General features: G+C 33.2%; 1 protein-coding gene and 1 long non-coding RNA gene across 2 annotated transcripts in view; both read left to right on the plus strand.

Annotated features, from left to right (window-relative positions):
- The window catches only part of LOC147068549 (uncharacterized), a 43334-nt gene that overhangs the window by 23437 nt on the left and 7179 nt on the right, over positions 1-12718 (plus strand). The gene's annotated exons all lie outside the window — the stretch shown is intronic.
- Positions 7316-8700, plus strand: LOC147068551 (uncharacterized). Its single transcript, XR_015071369.1, has 3 exons — positions 7316-7586; positions 7840-8065; positions 8180-8700. It is a non-coding gene; the product is annotated as an uncharacterized LOC147068551 (long non-coding RNA).

A 12718-nucleotide genomic window follows, 5' to 3' on the forward strand; every position in this document is an offset into this window, starting at 1 on the left:
AACAGAAAGTATTTGTAGAAAATATAATTTATCATTGTATTGAAATGTTGCTCAATTAATTCTGTCAATATTTGTATTGTTTTTTTTTTTTTGTACAAAAGTTGTTTGCTCTTTTATTTTGAGAACTTAATATTATAAAGATTTGCTAAAGAGTAAAGTTGCATTCACTAAACTAAATTAATTAAATGTACGCCCGGTAAATCGTGAAGACGTTTGTACCCATTACAGATTGATTCATCGTTGTAATAAAACATTTGTGATATTTTGAAAAGGGCGGTCTGAAATGTTATAGGTAGAATCTGTTATTATGATCTCCATTCGGTTTATACCCGATCGCTGTTAGTGAAAATGGTAATTTACCTATTACTGTTATCTGTTAAAGTCGATCGACCAAATTATTTTTCACTTGTATCATATTAAAAGTCCCTATGTACAAGTGTCTGAATGTGTGGGTGTATAATTAGTTGATTGACTAGCGAGTATTTTCATATTTTTTTTTCCAAATATTTGGGGCGGTTCGGACCCGTGAACATCTCAGTGAGGTGGTATTTAAATACTCATATCTATCCATAATAGCTTACTTACACACTTAAAATAGTTCTCGAAACACTCAGTTTTTTGTAATTAGAAGAAAAGTATTGAACTCCCTTGAATATTAATGAGTGAGTGAGACGATTTACATTTTTTTAATATATGTAATATTCCCAAGGCTGCAGACACAGCATACTGTGAGAAATAAAACTCCCTGATTGGTTAGAAAGGCCTTGATGACAGAACTCACATTATTCATTGAAAAATGTGAGTTATGACACCAGCAGTCAACTGTTTCTAAAGTGACTTTTGATAGCTATCTATTTTTCTGTATATAGATTAATGCCTTTAGAATCACTTGGTTTATTTAACTAAAAACTGATAACATTGCAAAATGTGAGTTATGACTCTAGGGGACTCATATTATGTAATAATTACAGACAATCTCATGCACTGATATACACCACACAGCCATAATTATATAACTAATAGTTTATGACCTCAAAAGAAATTGTTTTTTGACATAATATACCCAAATCTTGTTTTTAAAAAGCACATAGCTAATATCTATTTAGAGGGAGAAAATAAAGGAAGGATAGAGAACACCACAGCTTTGGAATGGAGGTTTCGTGCAATGAACATTTTTTTTGTTTATAAATAATAAAATACAATGGATATATAGGTAATGTATTACATATTTACAATTTTAGACTAACAATGAAAGCGAGCATCCTACTAACTGGTATTTTTGGAGCGCCGTGAAACGAAAAAGATTTAAAACCGATGCTCCAATTAAATTAAGTTTTTTTTAATTCTATGTACCTACCTATGTTGAAATATTATGTAGTTAGTAGACTTGTACAGTATAATCAAAAATAAGCATCGGTGAATTTAATTTAGTCAGTGTGACTGTTAAACTATTGTAAAGCCAAATTAGACCAAGTGAGTTAACCCAATAATACGCTCGCAGTTTACAAGATTACAATAATTAAAACACAACGTACATCAATTCACGTGAATTTGTTTTTGATAGTCTTTATGTTAAGTATCCACGTACATATAGGTGCTTCACGGATTATTTACCTTATGCAGTTCATTACACTCGAAATTCCTGTTGATTTTATTGAGATTTTCGTATTTAAACTGTACGATTTGTGAAGAGATATCTCGGTAATATCATGAAAGGTGCAACGTATTATTATCATGTTCTTCGAGGTAATGTATTTTCAAAGATACCAGGTAAACTAGAACTTGTTTCTACAATTTGATTTGAGGTGTTCAAGGCAATATACGAACGAGTCAAAGACAAGTCAGTATTTGGGTATACCATAATAATTATAGTTATGAGCGGAATGCACAATCTAAGATTTCGTTCCTAAGGATAAGTCGCCGAAAAGGATGACTTAACTATAGACAATCCTGAGTATAGAGTTAAGGAATCCTTAACCATAGACTACTTTTGTTATGAACACGCCCCCTTCTGTATTACCATTTACCACTGACAGCTGCTGTCAAAATAAATTCGCATGTCTATAACACAGTCCATACACTCAAATTCATTTAACAATGTATCTCAATATGGATATTGATAGTGTTAATTCATTTGGCATGTACTTGCAGAATATTATTTTATTTTTATACGCCAGCCCGCAGAAATACAAAATACCAGATGAAGAATGACACTAGACGCTAGTGTTACCATGTTAAAAAAAAATCTTGTGGTGCCTGTGGAATCACGTATAATGACTTATAACGGAAACATAAGAGTATTATAATTAAATATTAATATGTATTTATAGTTATTGCATTTATAAAATGTAGTTGTCATATTTTTGTCATCGTTTAACAATTATAAAATAATTTACCTAATTTACCTAACGAGAATTTTTAAATATGGTATTATTTTCAATAGAAATGATCTTAACTAAGGACAGTGTTTCTGCATAGTGTTTTCTGCTAAGGAAATTTTAGTTATGACAAATGTTTCTTCATTCCGCTCTTTTAGGTAGTATTTTATTCGGTACATACAAAAACAGATAATTCCGAATTATATTTTTTACGAATATTTATGGAAGAAGACGCATTTCTTGGCTCTTAAGAATCTGCGACAGTGATCACTATTTAGTACGGGTATGAACAGTGCGGGGGTTAAAATAATGATGGCTGATTTTATTTTACAAGACGGCACACAAAGAAGAAGATTAAGCATTTGGTAAATAGTGGGTGCTTCTAACTGAACCATGGCCCCCACATCCTGAGGCGGGCCCCCAGGCTAGGATGTTTGGCGGCTCCCCCTACCTATCGCTAAGGGTAAAGGCAGTGTGACGCACTGTAGTAGAGTTTCCCAAATGGTGTACGCGGTAAAATTAAGGTGTATTTTTAGAGATTTTTTGTATTTTTAATATGTAAATCCATTTGAATTGTGGAGTTGTCGAGTATCGGCACACAGCTAAAAATTACATCGTACAACCAAATATTTAAAATTATTAATAACAATGATGTAAAATAGCGCCGCAGGCGACTTTTTTTACTATTAGAGCAAATTTGTGATCTGTGTTTATCTCAGTTATCTGGTCGACTCGTGACGCCGGGCTCTTCCTGAGCCCGGGTCCCCAGGCTAGAGCCCTGTCAGCCCCCCCCCCCCTTGTGGGGGCCATGAACTGAACCATCCGTTAAATGGTTAAATGAAATAATTATGTTGTATGCTTTGCTACTTATTTAGTGTAAAAAAATAGTATGGCATTAAATTTATGAAATAAATCTTGTTAACTATTATTCTTATAATTAAATAATAGCACATGTTCTTGGTATCTCCTTCCACCATTCTTTAAATATTTTATCGATACCAGTTACATCTGTAGCTGAATGTGAGACGAAATCGGTCTTGGTAAAAATAAAAGTGTAAAAACAGCACCATTTTGAATAAATTGCCATAATTTTATCAAACAACAAAATACTTAATAGGCAATTAATTTTATTTTACCGCATACAAAATCTGGAAAATATTTTTATTTAAATCTAAGTGGTTTGTTGATTAAAATTTCCCCGAATTGTTTTGTTTTTATTGTATTCTTTGTTGATTTATTTTTTACATGTAATAAACACAGCCTTTTCTCGATCTTGATGAATAATGTGAACCTTTTAAAATAATTTTATTGGCGGCTGGGGTTCAATTTTTTTCGATTATCTTTGTAGTTTTCTGTGAGAATTTTCGATAAGGGCCTTGTTATTTGAGTTTTTGTTTAAAATGTTTTCTTCGGATTTTTGCCGCTCCCTGAATCTTGCCGCCCGGGTGTTTCGCACCCTATAACACCCCGCTTGGCGAGCCCCTGGCTTCACACCTTAGTTAAAGGGTGTGTCCTGAAGTGTAACAACGTTATACGTATTTTAGTTTGTTGGTCAGAATCTGATTATATTTTTAAAAAATACACACGCAGCACGCCTATCTTCTCTTTCATTAGTCTTGTCGAATCTGAAAATTTCGTTAATAGATTTTTCGTCGTCGGTTTCCAGATAGAAACGTAACAAAAAATATACCGTCGATCTACTTTCTGAGATAACGAAATGCAAACATTTCACTACTTCGCTATTATATGCGTAGTGCATGGGGCAATGCCTCGTAAACTCCTCGTGAATTTCACACCTCGCCACTCTCTCTCCTGTAAGTTTCTCAATCTAAGTTTAATAAAGTTTTGTGCTTTGATTTATAGGTGCAATACTGATAATGACATATCTAAAATTAAACTTTCTCTTGTAGTGAAATTAATAAGCATGCCCTTGTGTTGGCGCATGCTGGTTATAATACAATGGCTGCCGATGGAAGAAAGCATTGTTAATTATTCTTGGTCTCATCTTCGTCTCGATATCATTGACATTCAAACGCCGCGGTCCGCGAGCAATGTCCTCGATTCCGCCCCCCTCCCTCCACCTCGCAGAACTCGTCCATCGACAATTAATAAACAAACAGAAACAAGATGGCGGCCGTCCCGTTATGGTGTCGTTCGCGCGCTGAATACGAAATCGCGCGAAACCGTCGGAGGGTCGCGTTTGTAGGTTGATCACCCGCCGTGCGACGCGGAAGGATGCGCGCGTGATCGGCGTCTTTCGGATATCGACCGTCGACCGTTATCAACTCGCTCAGTTATCGTGGCCATTCGATACATTTACATTTTAATTGTAGGTACCCAATAATTAAGATTTCATTTATTGTGTTAAAATGAATCATCACTAATTTATTGTAAAGATATTTTTACACGTGAATACTGAATAGATAGTTTGGTTAGAACTGTCAATTCGTGGTGGAACTGCATTGTATTGTTGTTTGATTTAATAAAACGCAAACAAATGTAGTATCTACTTATTAGAGGCGGGAAAACTTGTCGATTTTGAAGACTAAGTATACTTACTACCAGTATAAAAAAATACTTAGTGTCAAAACTTGTTACAAAATACTTACTAGTATTGGGAATACTACATAGAGCGTTTGGCGTGCGTATGCGACATAAGTCTCATACTCAACTGGAACTAAAACCAAGTCCATATTAGTATTTGAAATATCGGCTTCAATGGAATCGCTAAAAATACTCTTGAGATTTGAAATATGTCCCATTTATTATAAAATTTTAAACACATTTTGAATTTATGTTTTTCTGTTGAGTAATTTATAATATTGTAGGTACATACAATGAATAACAATGATTTTTTTTTGTAATTTTAAACATGTTTTGAGCGGTCATAACAAGCCTGTCATCTCACCATGAGGGAATGTGCTGCGACACAAAATTTATGACCTATTGTTCAACTGGCGAGTGACTCGCAATGATATCATCACAGTTTTTTGGAACAAGTTTATTGAGCCACACATACTGAGTATGGGTAGTTTCATCCGAGACTTGAGTACACAAACTGGTGACAGTATTATTTTGTTCTGTGTTATCGGCTCTCTTTTTAGATGCGACTCCTTGTCTTCTTCGCAATAAACAAAAGTTTACTAATAATAATTCTAACATCACTCCTGATCGTTTTAGACATATGTTTTATGACGCCACGGGAGCGTACAATGAAATGATAAAATTATCGTTCCTCATTTGAAAACGGTTCGAAACGGAAATTCGAAAAAGTTCGAGCTGGACTGGATGGGATTATTAGTACATAGTTTTAACACGTCGACAAGAAGTTCTTGTTCGACAATATGTATTTAATTACCTAATGGTCCCGTAACGGCAAAATAAATGTATGTGATTCTTTCACTATTTTTAATACGTGCAGGTACGAAGTGTTCGCATCGGATGCGGAAAATCACCTCTCTTTTAAACAGGTAGGTAATTACTAATTAAAATAACTAGCAATTATTTAGGAATTTACATGTTATTGTTGTAAGTTTTATTTGTTATCGTAAATGGGCGAATATCTATTGACATGAAGGTGTTGATCGCGTGTTTGACTCCCGTGATTGTCATTTGAATTATTGTCGACATGACAGTTCACCTATGAATACTTACCTTCTATCAGTTTTCGCTTTCACACGTAGTGATAGTCGCAATTATTTATATCGGTACCTATTATGTTCGACTATGTTGGTGTCGTATTGATATTATTATCGTCACTTCTTTATCAGTGGTTTCCAAACTGATCCGGGGGTCCCCGGGGTTACAGATAAAATTAACTTTAATAGACGTGCGATGTTTTTACCCAGGGGCGGATCGGTGGCCTGCTGAGACCGACCCGGGAAATGTTCCAGCCAATCGGCCCAAATTAATGTACGCATACAATCAAAATTTAAAATAATATAGAAACGCATTTCACTCGTGTTATTTGTAAACAAATTTAATTAAATATTATTATTTAGAATATTATGATGAATTACAAAAAAACGCAGAAAGCAGTATGTGAGTAAATATACAAAGTAAAACGTCAAAACAGGTCACACTATAGTTTATTTTCAAAAATTATAATGTTGCCAATACATGAAATAAGTATTAATTATTCTATCTAAGTATATCTATCAATTCAAACACACCTGGAATCGCCGTCATGTCAATCCTTAAAAAAACTTCCCCACGTATACCTATTACCAATCTCTTTTTCTACAGGAAAACATTGCAGTTTAAAAAATAAGAAGGTACCTATACAGTTATTTTTTCTTTTCGGACCAACAACCTAGGTATACTATATCAATAGAGATATTAAAAATTCGCTGGAAATGGCAACATAAGGTTGACTTGAAACTGAATGAATTCTATTGAGGAATATTAAATGACTCGGAGGGTGGTAAAAATGTAACATACACAAGGCTTTAGGAATTTTTTCTTATTGTTTTTCTACCGCTTCAAATTTATGCAATATAATCCTTGAAGTCTGTATACATTGTTCATTTTGCATAATATTTTTTGTATTTGTGACTTATTGGCCCACTAACTATCACTAAGGTTAAGGGTGGTGTGATCCTCTACAGCAGTGCTCCGCAACCTTTTCCCACCCAGGGCACACCAAAGGTCTTCCCAGAATTCCGCGGCACACCACACGTAAAACAATTGAAGATCTTGGCATAAAAACATCAAATGTCCACTTTTTTCCATTTTCATTTTATTGCATTTCTATATTCCCTGTGTATGGTTACATACAACTGTGCAAAGATATATTTTTAAAAAAATCGTAAGTCCCTCAAATCCGCTCTCAAAAATATGCCACTTTTCTAAAAACAGCAATAGTCCAAGGAATTTTGTTTGAAAACAACAAAGGTCCAGTAGTTCCACACTTTTATCACCAGGCGGCGTTAGGCGTTAGTATACATTCCATACTTGTTAGTGCCTGACCTGTCAAAATTATCTTTCATTCGTTCAGTCATTGGCATTGCCATTTTATGAAGTTCCTTAACGATTGTTTGTATATTTTATCATGGAATGTAATAGGATACAGACATTCGAAACGCCTCGTAAGAGAAAAGTTAATAAAACCAAGCAAACATTAATAAAAACCGCCAAAATAAAGGGAAGTGATCATGTCAATCATGTTGGGAAACGACTCTCAAAAAAAGTTATCGGTGAAGATTGCAGGTAGGAATAAGTATGTATTCATAACATATATTCAATTAAAAACTTATACATTATTAATACGTACTAAAATATTTACCATGCTGAATAGTTTGTGTGATTAAATTTAGTTCACAATGGCTGTGATTACTTTGAAGTTATGACTTCTTTCGAATGCAAAGCATTGTATTTACTATGTTGTTTTATGTAAATGTATGTATGATTGTAATAAAGTATATTATGTAGGATTGTACTTAATTGATTATTATGTTTCCAGGTGCAAGAGGTTTCATTGTTTTACAAAAATAAATGAAGATTTACGGAAAGAAATATTTGAGAATTTTTATGAAATGGATTCTAAAAATCAACAAGATGGCTATATATCTGGATGTATAGAAGTAGTACCGATCAAGAGAAGACGTCCGAGAAAAAATACTCCGATAATAATAAATGATGTCAATGATCATGGTATATTCAAGCATTCAGCATCATATAAATATAAAGTGAGTATTCATTGAATTAATAAAAAATGTACATTCAAATTAGGCATTACACCTATTATACCTAATGATAATGTGTTTGAAAAACTAATTATTTTTTCTCTTTATTTACTTTAGATACGATCTACATCTGATGGTATTAACGAAGAAGTCTGTATGAAGGCATTTGTGGCAATACATGGTATTACGCATTCCCGGCTGCGACGTATTCAAGACAACATCACATTTTCGGGTTCGGCTCCTATGGACAAACGAGGAAAGCATCCAAATCGCCCAAGAGCAGTGCCTGAATCAGTGATTCAGTTGATTCACATTCATATACAATCATTTAAGGCACGTCAAAGTCATTATTCTTTCGCGAAAAATAAGAATGTTAGGTATCTTCCGGAAAATTTGACTATTATGAAAATGCACGAGATGTTTTTAAGTAAATACAGGCTTCAACTAAACTATGACACATACTACAGAGTATTTACAACTAGATATAATTTGTCATTTGGAGCTCCTCGAAGCGATACGTGTTCATACTGTGATTCAGTTACAACCAAACTGAAATTACCCGATCTCTCTGAAGATGAAAAACGTAAGATTGAGATAGATTATCAACTTCACCTGGCTAAAGCACAACAGTTTACTACAACGAAGCAAAGATTAAAAGAACTCGCAAGTGGTTCAAGTGATACCACAGTCATATCGTTTGATTTTATGCAAAATTTGCCTTTACCGAATATCGTAACAAATGCGGTATTTTATTCCAGACAGCTATGGTATTACATTTTTGGGATACATGACCTAGCCAGAAATGATGTATATATGTACACGTATCATGAAGGATTCGCCAAACGAGGTCAAAATGATGTAACATCTTTGTTACTACATTACATAAACCACCATCTGCCAGCAGGCACGAAAACATTGTATATTTTGAGTGACGGATGTGCTGGACAAAACAAAAATTTTGTTATGATTTGGTTTTGGTATATGGTGGTACATGTATTAAAAAAAATTGAACGAGTCATCCATATATTTCCTATCAGAGGGCACACATTTTTACCAAATGACGCTGACTTTCATTTGTTCAGCAGTGCAAGGAAAACAATCCTTGCAGACGTGCCAGAGGATTGGGATAAAGTTGTATTGGATGCCAGAAAAACTCCTGGGCCCTTTATTCTGGAAAAACCGGAGCAAAAAGATTTTTTAAATATTAAAGATACGTTAAAGCCTTACTTTAAGTCATCCTTCGGCAGAGATTTTCATCTTAGGCAAGTTAGAATGTACAAAATAGACAAGGATTGTAAGGGAGAAGTGCTTTGCAAACATCTCAGTTTCTCTGGACTGTGGGATAGATTCAATATAGTGAAAAGACATCAAATGCCAGTCACGATTGCATTTAAGCCAGCATATTATGGCTTAATTCCATTGAAAGGCGCAAAGAAAAAAGATATTTTAAAATTAACTAAGTATTTACAAAATCCAATAAATGCATCATTTTATGAAAATTTGCCGTGTGACAATGATACAAATGATAACGTTGAAGAAGACAGTGAAGGTGTGAGTGATCAAGACTAATCAGTAGTAATATGCACATGATTGATTTTATTTAAAATATTTAATTGAAGATTTTTTTAAAACATGTAAGTACGTAGCTTAATAATTGGTTATGATGTGTCAAAACCTTCTTAAATGTAGTATTATGATTAAAAAATAACAGAAATATATATTTTTTGTTTTATTTAATAAAATTATAATTTTATTCATACTATTTGCTTTTCCACGTTTTCAATTTTGTTATAAAAACGACAAAGGTCCAAAAATTGTGTAAAAACAGCAAATGTCACATTCATTTCTTTTTAAATATCTATTTAACAAACATCAATTTGATATTTTATTTACATACATACAGTGCATATAAGGCTCCTCCATGAATCTTCATTGTCAAATTATTAAAAATGTGTTTGACAACCAAGATATTATGTTTTTACCCTCTCCTGAAAAAAATGACCTTTGTGACATTTGCTGTTTTTATGCCAAGATCTTCAATTTATACACCAAAACTTGGAGCCCACATCCTGAAGGGGGACCCCAGGCCAAAATCTTTGGCGGGCCCCCCTACCTATAGATAAGGTTGAAGACAGCGTGATACTCTAAAATAGCATTTTTAAAACAGTGTTCGAGGTAAAATTAATTGTATTGATTTTATGTTTAGCAATTTTTCGTATGGTTATACTATATTAATATATTTATGGTTAGTTGTCGGGTTAGGAATAATTATTTGTCGAGTATTGACACAATAATAATAAATTGTATCCTACAATAAGATGTTTTAAAATATTAATTAATACTAGCGTAGTAAAATAGCGCCACAGGTGACTTTTTTCGACTCGAAAATGGGAGCTGAACTACGATAGTTTTGTCGGAAATCCGAGGATATTTTTTATTAACCGAAATCCAGAAAATAACCAATGGAACATCGGCGAAGTTCAGTTTTAGCGTCCCGTCATTTATCAATTCAACAAATCGCTCTCGAATTTATAGGAAAAGCGCTCCTATAGAATTTTCAGCATTGGTTGCAACCAATGACATTTATATGGACGAATCATGTGGAAAATAAAATGACACTCACTTTGTGTCGGGTCTGCCGGATGGCGAAATTCATATTTTAATATCGGTATCCTTCGCTCAAATGAACATTCCGCTTGCAAGCAGTCTGGCGACACCGCTGGGTCTGCCCATACAAAATATCGATGCAATTCAATGACAGAACAATTTGACAGAAATGGCCGAACATTTTTACGCAGGCAGCGATGATTTCTCCGTTCCTATAAGGGCTCAACGCACAAATGGTGATTTATAAATTTGGTCCGTATTGTAATGACAGTAAGGTATATATTCGTTCAATTTTTCAAATATGGTAGTACTGTTTGCACCGTACTTCAGCTAATTGATTTGCATGAACGGACTGGTAATATTATTTTCAATTTATTATATGTAATTAAAAATATTTTTTGACATCGTTTGTTTAATTTAAAATACTTTTTGTCGCGAAATCGATAAATGTATTGTGAAGTATATATTTTTATAATTGAATCGCTACAAATTAAAAAGTGAAATAATGAAGAAGGGAGAATAGTAGTATTATGTCAATGGATTTAGCGGTTTTATTGTCATTATTATCTCTCATTAAATTTTAGAGTTCCTCGCAAAGCAGAAAGGCGATTACATTGGACATATATACTTAGAGTATTAAGATGCGATCCATGTTGGACACCATCGGATGAATGTGTAATATGTTCTGATCATTTTGATAGAAAACATTTCATCACGACAAGGAATGGACTTCGTCGATTAACAAAAGATAATAATCTCATATCATGTGCTCCATTTACTTTTTATGAATATTTCTATTTACTTTCTGTTGTTTTCTCTGTTTGCTTGCTCTCTGAATTATTAAAACATGCACCTATAATATAACGTTAATCGTGTATTTTTTATAACTTCATTCTTGATTTTATTGTCATTTCTTGTTGTGATTCTATAATATTTAAATAAATAGTAATAGAATTGTTATCATTTTCATGCTGAAATAATATTTTCTCCAATAAACTGATACTGGTTTTGTCATTAAAACATTTTCAACGGATCAATTTTCAGTTTCAAAATATTCTTATTAAACGCCGCTTCAAATTATACCAAATTATTATATTGCAATTCAATAACCATCATAATATGTTATTGTTTAATCTCAAACATCTTAAGCAAAGCAATATGATCAAAACGTGAAAATCTAATTACATATTCGTTGATATTTATTTGTACACTGTATGGTTTGTTAGCGCCGTAGCAAAGAATATTTTGTTTAGACAAACAACTTTTCTCAAAACTACGTAATATTCGTATTTCTTCCATAATTTGCCGCCCCTCATAATGTGGCGCCCCTAAGCAACGTTTGGTCTGCTTATCGTGTATTTTTTATAACTTGTTTCTTGATATTTTTTGTTTTCATTGTTTATGTCATAATAATTAAATTAACAATACCATTGTTATCATTACCATGATTTGATAATATACGGGTATCGTTGTTATAACATTTTCCACGGATCAACTTTCAGTTGAAAATGTCGTAATGATGAAACTGGTATCGCCTGTTTGAAAATAAATGTACGAAGATACATACGTCAAACATACAATAATAATATATTTTTATAACTTGTTTTTATCTCGAATAAATGGCGTTCAATAAAAATTTAATTGTGTTTGACTATTTTTTTTGTTATATTTATCTACCTCCGTTCTCTTGTATTATTATCATAGGTACCTACTTTCTTCTGTATTCATACTTCAAAACTGTGTTATTAATTGATAAAAGGCATGTATTTATTATACACACAACAAAAAGAATAATAATAAAAATAACGAGTTACAAAAATATTTAAAGTTATTAATTAAGGGCAGAATTCCCAGTTTGCGTCTGGAATCGTTTCGCTGAATGCCTGGAAGCGTTTCGCTGAATCTCCGGAAGACGTAAGTAACCCGAGAATTCTAACGCGATGACATTAATACGCCGTTACAATAAAGGCTATATTACTCTAAATTCTCGAAGCTTGATATCGTATAATGGAAATGCAACGTCATATGATCACGTGATGTCTACCTATA

Source organism: Rhyacophila brunnea, unplaced genomic scaffold (assembly GCF_057557595.1).
Source record: "Rhyacophila brunnea isolate RB1 unplaced genomic scaffold, BYU_Rbru_1.0 scaffold_3, whole genome shotgun sequence".
Lineage (NCBI taxonomy): Eukaryota > Metazoa > Arthropoda > Insecta > Trichoptera > Rhyacophilidae > Rhyacophila > Rhyacophila brunnea.